Below are 17,338 nucleotides of genomic sequence, written 5' to 3' on the forward strand. Positions count from 1 at the left end.
TTTTTGAGAATATATTTGGACACTAAAGTAAATGAATTTCATTTTTAATAGCTGAATTTGAATATAGAAGGTAAACTTTGAAGTAAAATACTACTATATCCACTTTCACTTTTTCTACACAGTGTTTCATCAATATTATAATGTTGTTTTTGCTGCTTTTACAGCAATTTACCATTTTCTTTGGTCTATATTCTCCGAGGATGCTTTGAAAATTCTCAATTCCACCTACCCACAGCTGTCCTGGAAAACGATGTGCCTAGTTGCATATTTTAGCATATATTTTAGAATCTAGGAAATCACCAAGGTGATGTTTAGTAAGACAAATACTTCAACAAATTTAGGTACTCTGGTTAAATAACTCATCTCTGGCAGTGCTAAATATCATATGTGTTTGTTATACAAGCTCCTGGGTCAACAAATTACACATAGTCAGTATTAACAACAAATGTTGATCTTATTATAGCAATTTGACAGTATTCCCCTGAAGACTACCTTTACCTGTTTCAAAGATACTGTTCTGACATGTAGATAAAAAATTGGATGAGTAGAATCCAAAAGGTGCAACAAACTAGTGAATTTAACAAAAGAGAAGCAGACTCACAGATATAGAGAGCAAACTAGTGGTTACCAGTGGGGAGAGGGAAGGGAGGGAGAGGCAATATAGGGGTAGAAGATTAAGAGGTAGCAATCATTATGTATAAAATAAGCTACAAGAATATATTTTACAACACAAGGAATATAGCAAATATTTTATAATAACCATAAATGGAATATAACCTATTTTTTTTTTTTTTTTCAGTACGTGAGCCTCTCACTGTTGTGGCCTCTCCCTTTGTGGAGCACAGGCTCCAGACACACAGGCTCAGTGGCCATGGCTCACAGGCCTAGCTGCTCTGTGGCATGTGGGATCTTCCTGGACCGGGGCACGAACCCGTGTCCCCTGCATCGGCAGGTGGACTCTAAACCACTGCGCCACCAAGGAAGTCCTGGAATATAACCTTTAAAATTGTGAATCACTATACTGTACACATGTAACATATAATATTGTATATCAACTATACCTCAATTAAAATTTTTAAAATAAAATAAAATGCTAGGTTAACATTAAAAAATATATATCTGACAATGTTAAACTTTGCCAGAGCCATGTGGTCATAGAAAAGAGTCAAGATTAAGAAATCTGCTCCCCCCCCCAAAATGGCTTACTTCTAGAAACATCTTTCCCCATAGGACCTGGATAAGACTCATGGATGCCACTGTAGTTTACCTTACAAGGCCAGAAACAGACCCTTCAAATTCCCACTATTTTCCTCATAAATGACTAGCTGAACTGCTTTTCCCCACTGTTCTCAATAGGGACAAAATGCTTGTTACCCAAACATTGGTTATGATTCCCTCTTTTACCAGGCCCCCAAATTTGGCCCACCCTCAGCCTGAGCCATCATACAGCTCCTCTAGAAAATAGGCTCACCTCAGGGTAAAACTTTCCCTGATTGTCTGATCATGCTACATTTTCATCCCATTTCCACACACCTGTTTCTTTGTATCCTTGTGTATCCCTCCATATAAGAGAAAATCCCTTTCTGTGTAAAGTTTTGAGATGCTTGCAGATCATTTTTCCTATTACAGAGCTTTTTCTCTATTACAATAGTCCCTTTCACTTTTCTTACAATAATATTTTTGGATTAGTATCTCCTTAGTAAGTCCAGATTTGATTTTTGTTTGACATATCATAGACTATTACACGCCTGTGGAATAAATCTGGGTTGGTTTCCCATTGCATCAGCCACCCCTCTGTTCTCCTCACTCCTATAACCTTCTGGACTCCCATCTCAGGTAACATGATTTCTTGACATTATTCAGTTCCTGAGATCTGTGCTCAATTCTTTGCCTGTTACACTATGTTTTCAGCTTCTGAATATAGGTAAGAACCAAAGAGCCTCCATTTTTAAACCTTTATCTGTTTAGTTATTTCTATGCTTAATCTAAGTAGGTAGGTGCATTTTCTGTGCAATTCAAGTGGTCCAGGAATGTGATCCTGCTTAAAAACGTTCTCCACTGACTATTTTAGTTTTTGAAGTAAAATGAGCAATGGGGGAGTATCTGGAAACCTGAGTTTCAATCCTCTCACTTTAATTTGTGTCTCCTTGGGTCATGTCTTAATTTATTTGATCCCTAATTATCTTATCTGTATATGATAATGTTAACATTTATTCTGTCTTCCTTAGATGGTCTGATATATATTTAACAAGGATGGTATATAAAACTGTTTTATAATTTATAAATCACTATACAGATGCAATGGGTTATTACTACTTTAGTTTTACTAAGATTGCTAATTCTGGTTAGGGGATTTTCTCTCGGTTTTTATTGCAAGTGTATTATTATGTTTTTCTTTATTTCTTCAAGTTTATTTACATATTATTATGAACTACAGCTAGCTAATAAATTATAGCCTTCTTTATAGGAGAGTCTGGTGAAAGCGATTTGGAAGTAGCATGTCAAAGATTTCTATGGTGAGGGCAAAATCCTCTTGGGCCTTGGTAAAATAAACCTACCATTCAAAGCAAAAGAAATGTTAAACCAATAAAATTTGAGAGAGGCTGGGGATGAGGAAGAACCAGGTGACTGGGAGTGGGAGTGTCCCAGAGGCCATTAGCTTTCTCTAAATATTTCATGGGCAGTGATGTTGGGGCCAAACTACTAATTCTGGCCAATTAATTTGTGTGAAAGCTGTGTTTATGTTGCCTCAAAACTGAAACATTTAGATCTGTGTGATTCCTCTATCCTTATCTTCCCTTTCCATGGTAAACTTGGAGGTCATATATGCCAGATAAAACATCCCTCTATTAACAGAAGTCTTCTTTGAGAGATATTTAATCATAAGTTGTTAGGCTACTGAGACTTGGGGGATACTTTGATGTCACAGTATAGCCTAGCTTAGCCTGATTTGTAAAAAAAAACAAACATGGTATTATGTGGATATTTTAAATTGGAATAGCTTATTATATTAATGGCTCTATTATTATTAAAGCCTAACATGCAAATGGCCTTGAAGAAGAGCTGGAATCAAGTAGACACCTATCAAATGGTAGTTATGATAATGAAGATATAGCTGTTGATGTTGATGATGATGAAGAATCAGGGAGTTTTCACTTAGATATCTAAATTCAACATAAAAACAGATACAGAGACAATTGGGACAAAACTGAGAACCCAAGATAAACCCATGTGTATATAGTCAACTAATATTTGATAAGGAAGCCAAGAATACTCAATGGAGAAAGGATAGTCTCTTCATTAACTGTGTTGGGAAAACTGGATATCCACATGCAAAAGAATGAAACTGAACTTCTATCTTATATCACTCATAAAAATGAACTCAAACTGGATTAAACACTTATTAAATGTAACACCGGAAACCATAAAACTCCTAGAAGGCTACACGGGGAAAAAGCTCCTTGACATTGGTTTTAAAACAGACTTTTTGGGTTTAATAACAAAAAAAATCAAAAAAAGCAAAAATAAACAAATGGGACCTCATCAGAATTAAATTCTTATGCACAGAAAAAAAAAATCAACAAAACTAAAAGGCAATCTATGTAATGGGAGAAAAAAATTGCAATTTATGTATCTGATAGGGGTAACATCCAAATATGTAAAGACCTCATACAACTCAACATAAGGAAAAACAATCAAATTTTAAAAAGAAACTGAATAGCCATTTTTCCAAAATAGATATCCAAATGGCCAACAGGTAAATGAAAATGTGCAACATCACTCATCATCAGGGAAATGCAAATGAAAACCACAGTGAGATATCATGTCACATCTGCTAGAATGGCTAGTATCCAAAAAATAAGAGAAAACAAATGTTGACGGGGATGTGGAGAAAAGGGAACCCTTGCACACCTTGGAGGGAATGTAAATTGGTGCAGCCACTATGGAAAACAGTATGAAAGCTTCCTGAAAAAGTTAAAAATAGAACTATCGTATAATGCAACAATCCCACTTCTAGGTATTTATCGGAAGAAAATGAAATCACTATCTGGAGGAGATATCTTCACATCCATGTTCATTACCTCATTATTTCATGTAAACCAAGACACTTAGGAAAAAACCTAAGTGTCTGTCAAGGGACACATATGTAAAGAAATGTGGTACTGCATATAATTATATAGAATATTATTCAGCCATAAAAAAAAAAAAGGAAATCTTGCCATTTGTGACTCATGGATGAACCTGGAGGGCATTATGGTAAGTGAAGTAAATCAGACATAGAGAGACAAATGTCATATGATATCACTTATATGTAGAATCAAAACAAACAAACAAAAAACCACAATACTCATAGAAACAGAGAATAGATTGGACGTTGTCAGGAGTGAGGAAACAGGAGGATGGGGGAAATAAATGGAGGTGATTCAAGGGTACAAACTTCCAGTTATAAGATGAATGAGTTCTGGGGATCTAAGGTACAGCTTGGTGATTATAGTTAATAATACTCTGCTGTATACTTGATAGTTATTAAGAGAGGTAATCTTAAAATGTTCTCCCCAAAAAAAAAAAAAGGTAACTATGTGAGAAGATGGACTCACATAGTATTGACTAACTTATTGTGGCAATTATTTCACAATATAACATAAGCCAAATCATTACGTTGTACATCCTAAACGTATACAATGTTATATGTCAATTATATCTCAAAAAAGCTGGGAGAAAAAGATAAAAAGATATAAATCCTTGACTTACAAAATATACGAACACAATAAAATTATTTCTCTGAGGCACTGACTTTGGAGGTGGTTATTCAGCATTAGTCACCAGAACAGCTTGATACAGGGCAAAATTTTGTAGAGGGTGGTAGACAACTTTTCTCCTCCTTCATCATAGTCACTTTCTTTGAGTAAAAGTTAGGATGGGCTCATACAAGACTTGTCTCCTTTATTTATTTTTCTCTATCAGTTCTCTGGAGGATATTTTGAGACGTAAATTGGAGGTATTTGAATATTCAGAGACATAAGCTAAAAAAAAATACTAAGAGACATTTTCCTATAAACAGGAAAAATAGACCCATAATCCAAGCCTAAGACAGCTCATTTATCTTGGAATCACAACTTCCCACCTGCTTTCTTTTGCCTTTTGAAAATCCTTGCACTGCAGTCTTTTGGTCATGCTTTGAGTGGCACGTATGCCACACACTTTTGAAGTAGATATTAATAAAACATTCAGTGTGCTCACCCTCTACCCTGATCATTGCCGGTGCTCTAGTTTTGTGTGACCAAAATGCTGGATTGATTGCATCTGTAAATACAAGGCCAGATTTAGAATTTTTCCTTAGCACAGAGATATCTAGAGCAGGTCAGTTCCTTGGTTAGGTGGGAACTTCTATGAGGTTTGAAAAGTGACATTCTTCACCGATAGGTTCTTTACATCCTCCCATAAACAAATACCATCTTTGACCCATTCTTTGTTTCAACACATACGTACTCACTGTGCTAATCATTTTTTTGAATAGAATATTTATTTGGGAATTGGGAGGTAAGAATTCTACGAGTCACTTCGGTACAATGGCAGTGACTTTGAAAAAAAATTGTTTGTCTTGGCCTTCAAGTCTTTTCTGCTAAATGAAAATTTGATTTAGATTAGTGGTTGACAAAACTGGTTACCAGTAGAAATCCTTTTCTACATATATATATAAAAAAGTGAACCTGTTCTGCTTGACACTTCCTGATTCTTTTCCCTTCACGTGTGAAGAAGCAGGGTAAGAACACCGGATTCAATGATATTTCAAGTCCTATATTTTTATACAGCAAGCTTAATGACAACTGATTTGTGATGATCTTTTATATATATATTTATGATACACAAACACACACACACACCTTCTTTAGAGAGTTTTCGAAATTCAATGCAGTATTATTTATTATATTTTATTGAGGTGAAGTTCACATACAATAAAGTTAACCATTTTTAAGTGAAAAATTTAGTGGCATTTTGTACATTCAAAATTTTGTACGAACACCAACTCAAGCTAGTTCTAAAACATTTTCATTCTATTTATTATTTTTAAATAACTGTTTTTTGTTCAAGAAATAATAAATTTTGGGACAATGTGAAAAAATGAGTCAAGATGAAAATTAAAATGAAATCAACTTTACTACTATAATAGAATGCTAGAATTAAAATTTTGGAGCAGATGTGTATGAACACACACACAAACACACTCATTTAATTTCATGGATTATCTTTTTTGCAATGTAATATAAACAAAATTGACAATATAACAGTTTTGGATGTTCAAATTCAAATAATATTTGTAATCTATAGAAATACACGTTATTTCCAAGAAACAGGAACAACTCTTAAAAGGCAGAGAAAAGGCCCATGTGCCCTTACTAGTGTCAATAAAATATAACACAACTCAAATATACAGTTTTATATACAGGCTCAATGTGAATTCCCAAATTCCCAAATTTCTCATAAATGAACTAATATTAATGTATTACCTCAAAAAAATGCTCTGCTTGGACTCTACCTAAGGACAAGTACTTCCCATAATTTAACAACATGATGATGCAAGCAAGAATGTGTACAATAGTAATTTTCACACAAAAATACACAGAACTCTGAAGGAGTGCCTGGGTGTTAATAAAGATGTAGTCAAAAGAGAGAATGAAGGAAAAGTTTTTGCTCTGTTTTGTGTTTGTTTGTCTTTATAAACATGACTATCCAAGCCTACATGTTTAAGAATTTCTGGAGCACTCCAAACCTTTGCTTCTTCTACCTTCTTTGGTTAAAGCATCAATTCAGAAGTTGTGTATTATGAAGTTTGTATATCTATTTTGATTCTCCTATTGCTCTGTTCGACGGGGCTGCACACAGGAAATCATGAATTAGCTAAATGTTCTCCTAGTTCTATGTCTGGGTGAGGAGCAGTCCACAAATTTGCTGCCAAAATAGCTCTCTCACAGCAAATGGACATTAGAGACCACCCCCTCCGCAAAAGAGGGAGTTCCAAACTGGGCAGCGGTACAGTTGTGCATTATAACTTTTTCCCACTTATTAATATTCTATGACTGTTTTCTCATGACATCAAATATCTTTCTATGAAATTATTTTAATGACTAAATCCTTTTCCACTGTATGTTTGTTACCATAATTTATTTATTTATTGAGGAATTTGAACTGGCATTTCATGGGGAAAAATAGTGCCACCTTCATAGACAGGATGACATGTCAGGAAAAATTACTTTGATTTAGCATAAATTTCAGACTTAGTATGTTTGCTTGCTTTCTTGCCTGAGTATCTCAGGTTTTCTTTAATATCATGTTCTACATGAAAATTTTCAGCTGAAGATGATTTTCCCCCACAAGACCTATGGAGATGTCTGGAGACAATTTTAGTCATCACAACCAGGGGAAGGGAGGGAGAGGGATACTGGTACCCGGTGGATAGAAGCTAGGAATGTTGCTAAACATCCCACAATGCACAGCACAGTCCACCCCCCAGCAAAATATTATCTGGTCCCAAATGTGAATAGCGCCGACATTGGGAAAACCAAGAACTTTTGTGGTTTTACAAGAACTTCAAAGAAAAAGGAGGTGACTATTTCACACAGTTCACTTACCATGTCGCCTTTCTCAGGGACACCTTTCGGACTTGTGTTAAACAATTCACATCACTAAAGATGATTTGCATGTGTGTTGTGTGGAGGCAGTTTTTATCATCTTAATACAGGAGAGTGTTGGCCCCTACTCCTGCTTCTCTGAATGAACTTCCAAATGTGTGAAGCTACATCTCTCTCTTTGAACTAGAAATCCAGCTTTCTTCACTTCATGACTGCCATTCCTAATTTTGAGAATGATGTTTCTGCACATAAGGGAAGAAATTTTAAGCTCAATAGTTATTCTGTTATCTAAGTGACTCCTGCTGAATATTACTGGGCCTGTTCTGCTTATGTTTTATTATTTAGATGTTTTTTCTTACCCCCAGTGCTACATGGACTTTGCCCTAAAGCCAAGATTTTACACTGCTGCCTTCAATTTGCTCCATTTCTTTTACAGGTCTGGATCCTATACTTACTTCCTTCTCCTCCCTCAGTGGAAGCCCTTGGAAGCCCACACTGCACTTCTGGATCTATGAACACAAATCTCTGAGATAAGACCCCTGCACACCACTTTGGTACCCATGAACAACTTCTTTCCTCTCCTGGCCTATTGTTGCTCTGGCCTATGTCTGATTTGCATGGATACATACTTGACCCAAATATTGAGAGTCTACCATGCATTGCCTTATCATAGGATACTCTAATAAGTGATCAATGTACAGAAAACTTTTACCATACTGCTTTAAAAAAAAATTCTCAGATAAACTGCACAACCATTACTAAGTCATTTTCTCCAATGGCCTTCGACATAAAACATTAAAATAGTGGTCAATACCTGGCTTACATGGACCAGTTAGAAAAGCTTTTTAGTGAATTTCAAATTCCAGTTAAAAGATTCTAGTCCAAAAACAGATAGATTACTTACTCTCATGGAAAGGCAAGAAGTAACAGTGGGAAAAGTGTTAAATTAGAGAGTACACACACATCAGGTGGTAACTGCAGTTGAGCTTCTATGGATGGCTGCCCTCTGAAAACATGCCAAGTTTTTCCACATTTTCTAATCTAATTAATAAAAGAAGCTACATGTCAGCTTTTTAAAAGAAATTTTCCTAATATAATTATTGTCTCACATATTTTAAAAAATAGTCTATATAATCGAGAAAGAACATTGATACTTGTTTCTCTGGACACTAGCTTCTAGTTTGCAACCTTAACTCTACTTGGCTTGGGTTGCTTTTTTCCACACATGATAACCTTATAGAATATTTTTGAAAATTGTGTGACAAACTAGCCATACTCAATGAACACTGGTAGGTTAAAAGTCTCAATTTTTTTTTTTTTTTTTTTGCGGTACGCGGGCCTCTCACTGTCGGGGCCTCTCCCATTGCGGAGCACAGGCTCCGGACGTGCAGGCTCAGTGGCCACAGCTCACGGGCCTAGCCGCTCCGCAACATGTGGGATCTTGCCGGAACGGGGCACGAACCCGTGTCCCCTGCATCGGCAGGCGGACTCTCAACCACTGAGCCACCAGGGAAGCCCAAAAGTCTCAATCTTTGATTGACTGGAATAGCTATTGAATTTTTGCTTCCAAGCCGTATGATTTTATATATATATTTTTTTTTGTTTGTTTGTTTGTTTGTTTGCAGTACGCGGGCCTCTCACCGCTGCGGCCTCTCCCATTGCGGAGCACAGGCTCCGGACGCGCAGGCCCAGGGGCCACGGCTCACGGGCCCAGCCGCTCTGCGGCACGCGGGATCCTCCCAGACCAGGGCACGAACCCACACCCCCCGCATCAGCAGGCAGACTCCCAACCACTGCACCACCAGGGAAGCCCAGTATGATTATATTTTAAAATAAACTTTTTGGTACATTAGCCCAAAGGAGTAAATGATGGGGAAATATAGGTGCTACAAGAGGATGGTAGGTAGGGAGTCCTTAGTGTGTAAGAGGTGAAGGTTTTCAGCTCCTCTAAATAATAATTAGCATCTGCAAAATGATTTATAATTAATATTCCATGCCAAAATATTAATGAATTGGATGCACAGAATAATTTATGTAAGGCAGCTCCTAATATGTTCATTTAACAAATTTTAAAAATTCGAAGATTTGGTAAATACAGATTTTAAGTAAAAACACTAAGCTCAGATACTGATGATCTGACTTCAAGTTTCAGATTCCACCCATTGCACAAGGCTGGTTGTATTTGAAACATAAAGTCGGCACATCCATCTTCATAAGCTTGCCCAAGGGTCTAAACTAAACAAGATACTGACACAGTGACTTTGAAACATAGAATTACATTAGTGCCTCTACTATCACCTACAGATGAAGGAAGCCTGAGTATTATCATCCCCTAACACTTCAGTACTCAAGGGACCTCTAAGAAAGGGAACCATGGAGTGGCCTGACAATTGCCCCTAGCTTTTCAGTTAAAAACAATGTTAAATGAAAAAAATACATACTGTGCTTACAACTGTGTGCTATCCTGACATTCAAAAATAATGATGACCAAAGGCAATTTCTTTATTGTGTAGCATATGTGAGTGTAATTACATGTCTTCCTCAGGACAAAATGCAAAACTGATCCTTTTTTTTTTTTTTTTTTAGCAGAGCTTGTAGGCTATATTAAAGTCTTACCCAAAGGAAAATTTGAAATTATTTTTGTTCCTGAACTGAACATGATTTGATTTTTGTTTAACATAATTTCCAAATTAATGGTCTGAAAGAAGTATTTGGTTTCCAAATTCTCCCAGTCTTTATTCATGGATTTCAAACTGTGAAGAAAATTGGAGAATTTTCTAGTGCATTTGGTCCAAGGTGATTTCTATTGGTCTTTGGGAAAATCATAACCTTTTCCTCTGTTTTTTCTCTCTGACCCTTGCAGGAAGAAATTCTAACATTGTACCCCCTGATAAAGGTATGACTTTGCAAAGGAGTAAAAGTTATTTTATTCCCACAGAACATTGGTATAAAACTATTTACAGATTCTCTAACACTGAGGACTTATTTTTCCCAATGGCTGTTAAAGATCTGCTCTGGGCCTCCTGCTTTTTTGGGTGGGCCTGAATTCCTAAGAGAAATGGGCAGAAACTTAGATGAGATGAGCCTCAGGGGAAAGTATGCATGGAGAGAATGGCTTAGCTTCTACCTTGTATGATAAGGATTTGTTGTTAAGACTGTTAAATGGAGTGCAGGGTACAGGATGGCTCAAACAAAGACCACCAGAGAAACCAGTATAGAGAAGTGTATCACTCACAAGTCCTGGAAGAAGTATGAGGCATACTTGGAGGGTCCACACAAGGAGGTAAAAGCAGGCACAGGCAGAGAGGGAGGCAGGGCCTGGGGCACGTGCCTATAGCAGGGTCCATGGGTGGGATGTTTTGATGTTCCCAGGTTAAGGCCAGATTGGTCAATTCAAACCCAAAATAGTGGGATTTGGGTAAACTCCATGGGAGTCTTCTCTAAGGGTGCACCAAGGGAAGGTCCTGGGAGGTAGGGAGATTTTTGATCTGTTGGGGAAGTCGTATCAGGACCTTATACTTACTTGTGATTCTGCAGTCTGTTATCTAGGGCATGCACTTGCATGAGGTGGCTAGTGTCAGTTTAAGACTCCCTCAGCTTCCTGGCCAAACAAAATACATGCTGCAGCAGCAATACCATGGAGTAGCTTACCTAAACTCTTGACAGAAGAACATATCTTTACTATTTTCTACTCAGTCTTATCTTTGTTTTTTTTTCAATATAATAGTAGCAAGTTTTAAAGGGCCATATAAACATAGTGTGGGCCTAGAGAAGAATTAACATAAACATTAAATTCGGGCTTCCCAGGTGGCGCAGTTGTTGAGAGTCCGCCTGCCGATGCAGGGGACGCAGGTTCCTGCCCCGGTCCGGGAAATCCCACATGCCGTGGAGCGGCTGGGCCCGTGAGCCATGGCCGCTGAGCCTGCGCGTCCGGAGCCTGTGCTCCACAACGGAAGAGGCCACCACAGCGAGAGACCTGCATACCGAAAAAAAAAATAAAAACATTAAATTCTATATTTGGTTAGGAAGTGTACATATAGGTTTGGACATCAAACAGGTGTTAGCATTTGCAGAAAGGAGATTGGACTAAAATAAATACAGTAATGTGCATACCTCTGTGCATATACTTACCTGTTTGTATTATTCTAGTTATATTTGCCAACTTTTTCCATATTAATCACAAAAGGTATGAATTAGCAAGCAAGAAATGTATGGATTGGAGAACTAGGGTCAGACATGCACAAAGATCTGTGTTTTGTAAGTTAGACTTACTCTCCCAAATGTTGTCATAGTTGGATTTAAAATGAGCAAAAGCTCATGCAAAATTCATTTTATGATATTAAAATGATATGATATTAAAATCAAAATTCAAATATGATAGTGTGAGAAACAGTTAAGTTTTAAAAGAATAAATGTATGGCTTTAAAGTTAACTTGGGTTTGTATGAAACCTTGTATTGCAAAGGCAGCCACACTTCTCATAAGCAAGTTTATGCATTGAGAAAGGGTATTGAATTTTGTATCTAAGGTAATTAGCTTTGGATAGGGGTGGGAATCCTTTTCTCAAGATGCATTTGTTGTGCTGATGAGTAGAATTTATATGGAGCATAGCGCTATATCAGTATATTTAAAGCTCTTTTAATGTTTATATTTAGTGATGGAATTAGAAAGGAGGTGACTTGCTTTCTAAAATGTAGGTGTTTGAAACTTATATTATCATATTTATACAAATATTATTGACTCTCTGATGGTTAGAAATAGGGGTCATTTCAGCTTCAAAGTATTCATCCAGCTGGATACATTCCAAGGATTCTGAAAAGATACCTGTTGTCAGAAACCCTCCAATAGAACATACATATATATATATATGTATAACTGATTCACTTTGTTGTAAAGCAGAAACTAACACACCATTGTAAAGCAATTATACTCCAATAAAGATGTTAAAAAAAATAAACCCTCTAATAATGGCCAAAATTATAATTCCATTAGATTTTTTCTATTAGAACAATAGAGAAGTATTTTTCATAAAATATTCCATCTTTACTTCTGCCTGGAGAATCAGCTTCAGCAGTAGAGATCAGATCAAGAATTCAGAGGTTCAAGATGTAGCCATCTCTTTTTTTTTCCAATCTCAAGTATATACATATCTTTATCCAGACACTATGCTGCTACTACCAGTTCCCTTAATCACCTGATATTATTAACCCTCCATTTTGATGAAACTTCAATTCTATCTCAGCTCTGCTGCTTATACAGAAATGTCACCATAAATCAGAAAGACTCTGTGCTCCCCATGGAGCCAGATTCCTGAGATACACTGATCAGGGTCAGAGAAGACATTTGAGATGTCAAATTTAAGGATAAGAATATTGCAAAGCCTGGGTTGAAACTGTTTAATACAAAGTCAGACCAAAACTTCCAAGGGATGTCAGAAAGAAAATATATCATATAAAGTTACAGAGACACCAATGAGGTTTTTAAACAAGAAAACTGAAAAAGTAGAGTTAAAGGGTCAGAGTTTCTTGTTCCCTGCTAGACAGTCCATGGGTACTGAGCAGGATGATGTCACTTCTTTGATCTATTCACCACGGTCTACAATGTGATTGAGATGAGGATGTCAACTTCAGAAAATTTGGGACTAGTGCTATCTGTATGTATTTATGGGCCATCTGAAAGGAAGAGTTGTAAATATGTTATTTTTTATTATTTTTTTGTTGTTTTGGCTTTACTATAACATTGCTCCTACATAATTTGTTGTCATGGGATAACAGAAAGAACAATAGCAAATATATATAATAAACAAACAAACATAAAAAACAAATGTTTCCCTTTGTTTCAATAGAGCTTCTATACCTAAAAGGGATGGGTAATTTGTGGATGCCATTAATATTTCTCTCACCTAATTAGCAGGATTAAAGCTACTGTTCAATTCTTTCTCTTTTTTTTTTTTGGCGGTACACGGGCCTCTCACTGCTGTGGCCTCTCCCGTTGTGGAGCACAGTCTCCAGACGCGCAGGCTCAATGGCCATGGCTCATGGGCCCAGCTGCTCCGTGGCATGTGGGATCTTCCCGGACCGGGGCACGAACCCGTGTCCCTTCCATCGGCAGGCAGACTCCCAACCACTGTGCCACCAGGGAAGCCCCAATCCTTTCTCTTTTTAATGCCTTAACATTTGGTCATTTGAAAAGAAAATTTATTTAATTCTATTACCATTTAACAAATATATATTTAGTAACTGCAATTTTGTCTCTTATTAAACTTTGAATGGTGGGTGTTATTAGTTTTATTGATTTTGAAACCTTAGCTTTGATACCTACAGAAACTTGTCCAAAGCCAGGTGGATCTTATTTTAAAGATCATGTTCTTTCCATAGAGCCATCTTTGCTCTTTTCAAGCCTCTTCCACCTGCAGAGTCCCTTTCACTTTGAGTGATTACCAACTTAAAAATTTTGACAAAGTCGTTTTTAGAGAATGATATAATTTTGAAGTTCAGTGACACCTTAGAAGCTTTCTAGACCAAAACCCCACCCAATGTAACAATAATATCTTAATTTTATCTGAAGAATGTTCTTTCATCCTTGATCTAAACACACCACATAATATGAAGTAGGGTATTTATTTCAAAAGGATAGTATTTTACTAAGCAGAAATTGCATGATTTCATTAACTATTAACTTTTTTTGCATGATTCTGTTTTGTAGCACTATTTAGAAAAGAAATCCACCCTTCTAATACATAACCTGTAAAACATTAAGAAATGGTTAAATCATTTGTTTTCTGCACTAAATATCTTTAGTTTCTCCTGTGCCAGGAAATGCTGAGGAAACTCCTATTCAGACCAGAGGGCATATTAGTCATTTGCCAAGTAACAATCTTTTTCTTTGCCTGGAAAATAGTTTTATAAAATGTCATGTAAGTAATTAATCTATATCAAGACAAGTGAAGGAGGGAGATAGAAACACATCATGTTTTGCCAAGCTCTAAAATCTTGATTTCTGTCCAGGTAAATTATACACACTCATTATTTTGTAATTATTCTAGTCTTAAGTAGAGGAAGCCTACTTTTGTCAGGGTCCAAAATTAAAAAGGAATGTAGCTACGTATCATTCTCTTTCATCACAGCTGAGTCACCTAAGTCTTGGGGAAGCAGGGAAAGGCCATATCCATAGATCTTGGCTCTGGATGAATTGAGATGTAGGTTGAACTAAATAAAAGTGAAAAATGCAATTTATGAAAATTTGTGGGATGCAGTAAAAGGAATGCTTAGAGAGAAATGTATAGCATTGAATACAGCTCTTAGAAAAGAAAAAAAGATCTAAAATCAATAACCAAAATTTCTACCTAAGGACTAGAAAGAGAAGAGCAAATTAAATCCAAAGTAAGAGAACAAAAAGAAATAATAAGAATTGAAGTATAAATATTAGGAAATTGAAAACAGAAAATCAGTAGAGAAAATCAATGAAATTAAAGCTGGTTCTTTGAAAAGATTAATAAAATTGATAAGCCTCTAGCCAGGCTAACTAAAAACAAACAAACAAACAAAAAAAAGACAGAAGGCACAAATTAATAATATCAGAAATGAAAGAGGAGACATTGCTAGAGATCCTCTAAGCATTAAAAGGATAATAAAATAATACTATGTATAACTTAACACCCATAAGTTTGATAATCTAGATGAAATGGACCAATTTCTTCAAAAACACAATTTATAAAACATACACAAAAGGAAATAAATTATCTTAATAAGCCTATATCTATTAAAGAAATTGAATCAATGATTAATAACCTTTCAAAATAGAAAGCATCATGCTCAGATAGACTCACTGGTTAATTCTATCAAAGATTTAAGGAAGATATTTTATTAATTCTCTGTAATATCTTTCAGAATATAGAAGCAGAAAGAATACTTCCTAACTCATTCTATTAGACCAGTATTACTTAGATACCAAAACCAGACAAAGACATTACAAAAAAAAAAAACCTATAGATCAATATATTTCATGAATGTACCTGTAAAAATCCACAACAAAATATATTAGCAAAACAAGCCCAATAATGTATAAAAAGAATAATACACTGTGACCAAGTGCAATTTATCCCAGTTATGCAGGACTGTTTCAATATTCAATGATTAATTAATGTAGTTTATCACTTCAACAAACAAAAATAGAAAAATCATGATTATATCAATAGATACAGATAAAGAATTTTGCAAAATCCAACACCTATTTTTGATACAAATTCTCAGTAAAATGGGAATAGAAGGAAATTTCTTAAAGCAGAATAAATAATACCTACAAAAACCCTACAGCAAACATCATACTTAATAGTAAGAAACTTACAGATTTCCCATTAAGATCAGGAAAACGGCAAGGATGTCCTCTCCTACCTCTCCTTTTCAACATCATACCAGAAGTTCTAGCTGATATAATAAGACAAGAAAAGGAAATGAAAAATGTGCAGATTGAGAAAGAAAGAATAAAACTGTCTCTGTTTGCAGTTGGAATAATTATCTATGTAGAAAATCTAAAATTTTTTGCCAAAAAACTTCTGGAACTAAAAAGTGATCATAGCAAGGTTACAACAATGAACAAGTGGATGTTGAAATTAAAAGCACAATAGCACTTACATTATCACAAAAAATGCTTAAGTATAAAGTTAACAAAGAAAGTACAAGATCTGTATAAGGAAAATTTTAAAACTTTGGTGAATGAAATGAAAGTAAAACTAAATAAATGGAAAGGCATTCCATGTTCATAGAGCAGAAGACTCAATATTGTCAAGATGTCAGTTCTTTCTAACTTGATCTATACATTCAATGCAAATAACACGATAACAACAAAATCAACAAAAACAAGGATAGTGGTAACACTGCCTTACTTGATAGTATTAGTTTCCTAAGGCTTTCATAACAAAGTATCACAAACTAGGTGGCTTCAAACAACAAAAATGTATTGTCTAAATAGTTCTGGAGGCCAAAAGTTCAAAATCAAGGTAATAACAAAGCTATGCTCCCTCTGAAACCTGTTGGGGAGAATCCTTCATTGCATATTTCTAATTTCTGGTAAGTGTTTATTTTTGGCAATCCTTTGTGCTCCTTAGCTTGTGTTTGCAATAATTCAATCTCTGCTTCTGTCATTACAAGGCATCCTCCCTCTGTGTTTGTGTGAAAATTCTCCTATTCTTATTACACCAGTCATATTGGATTAGGGGTCCACCCTGCTCCAGTGTGACTTCAACTTAAATTAATTTGAAATGATTCTATTTCCAAGTAAGGTCAAATCCTGAGGTATGGGGTTAGGACTTCAACATATCTTTTCAGAGGTCACTTATCACCCCATAATAGTGATATTTTATCAGATCAGGTTCGTTTATACTATAGTAACAAAACTCAAAATATATGTGGCTTACAGTAACAAAGACATATCTTAGTCATGCTAGATGATAATATTCTGTTTACCATAGTCACTCAGGAAACCAGGCTAATGGAGTAGTAATCATCCCCATAGTTTCCAGTCACTGTGCCACTGTTCCAGTCACAGGTGGCCATTGAATAGTCATAGGCCCAGGGGATCCAGGAGTATAATACCACAATTTGACCAAAAGGCAGGTGGATCAGAATACCTCTAATAACAGATACTTTCAGCCACAAGGAACAGTAAACATAGCTAATATTAGCATACATCTGAAGGTCATTTTCTGTT

This window comes from Phocoena sinus, chromosome 13, assembly GCF_008692025.1.
Source record: "Phocoena sinus isolate mPhoSin1 chromosome 13, mPhoSin1.pri, whole genome shotgun sequence".
NCBI lineage: Eukaryota > Metazoa > Chordata > Mammalia > Artiodactyla > Phocoenidae > Phocoena > Phocoena sinus.